Source organism: Aplysia californica, unplaced genomic scaffold (genome assembly GCF_000002075.1).
Source record: "Aplysia californica isolate F4 #8 unplaced genomic scaffold, AplCal3.0 scaffold00443, whole genome shotgun sequence".
Taxonomy (NCBI): domain Eukaryota; kingdom Metazoa; phylum Mollusca; class Gastropoda; order Aplysiida; family Aplysiidae; genus Aplysia; species Aplysia californica.
The window spans coordinates 526,864-528,145 of NW_004797713.1; the positions used below are offsets into that span (position 1 = coordinate 526,864).

Consider the following 1,282-nt stretch of genomic DNA (forward strand, 5'->3'; position numbering starts at 1 on the left):
AGAGAGAGAGAGAGAGAGAGAGAGAGAGAGAGAGAGAGAACTAGCTGGAGAGGATCACGCGCATACAAACGCTGACATAGAAAGATGGAACCCCTTCGACAAACGGATTAGAACCACTTCAACAAATGGGTGCACCCACTTTGTCAAACGGGTTAGGACAGAATTTAAGAGTCTGAATTGGAGTAATGCTTCTTTGAGAATATATCGGTTATCCGGATATAATGTTATCCGGGTGTAGCCCATCAATAGTGGCCGGCCGCCCGGCTGGCTGTCCGAGTCAATGGCTTTGTTGACGTCAGCTCAAACGACATGATGGTCTCCGGGAGTATATGTGAGGCAGCGTGGTGAAATCAGGCGCTCGTCAAAAGAATGAAAGTGAGAAATTTTGGCATGTGTCTGCAGGTTTGGGAATGTTTATCGTATGTCTTTTGGCTCAACACCTTTCATGCCAACTAAAGAACACTGTAATATTATGTGTGTATTTTACTGTGGAAAAACGTTGATTTAAAAGCCTGAAAGATGTATGTTACAGTTTCCACGGACTCTCCAGCTAAGGAAGTAACTCAACTTTGGCGGCCATTTTCTTGCTAATTTTACCTCTGAACCCCGTGACCCCTAGCCTCTTTCAATCTCCAATATTTCGACTTCTATTCAAGATAAAACGATATTATTTTTCATTCAGTACAAGACAAATAAACAGGCGTTACGATGATGCCAATGACTCCAAATGCCCCGAAATTGACGAGCGCCTGATTCCGCCACGTCGTAACACATATTATCTCTGGGAAGTCTCTGCTCTTCAAAACACCTCTTTCATCATGGTTAGGGTGGTTGATGGGTGCGCTGGTGGGGTTTTCTCCTTCTTTCTTGTCAATATCAAACATAGTTCGTCATTACATTTCCTCCTTTTATTGTACATTACTATTTTGTAACACCTCTAATCTTTAACATTTACTTATATATATGGCATCTTTATAATGATATCAAACGTCTTTTGTCATATCTCTACTCCTTTCTATTTTTTTTCTTGTATGTATGTTACTTTCTAGTAACACTTAATATTCGGCATTCACATCTGAACTATTTGAGTTGCAAGTACTGTTAAACGTTTTGCTTAAACTAAACTGTAACTAAACGTACGTTTTCGTTCATTTTCGTCTCAGCATCAAGGTGTGCACGTTCTCTTCATGCCACTGAGACCGCTCAGCTTCCTTTTCCTATCACTTTTTTTTTCTCTTCTCTACGTTCCAATTTCTCTCATCACCTTTTCTTTATCTTTCTC

General features: G+C 40.5%; 1 protein-coding gene across 1 annotated transcript in view; it reads right to left on the reverse strand.

The window, feature by feature from the left end:
* LOC118478256 (extensin-like) overlaps window positions 1-1,282 on the reverse strand; it is a 44,111-nt gene that overhangs the window by 29,843 nt on the left and 12,986 nt on the right. The window lies entirely within an intron of this gene.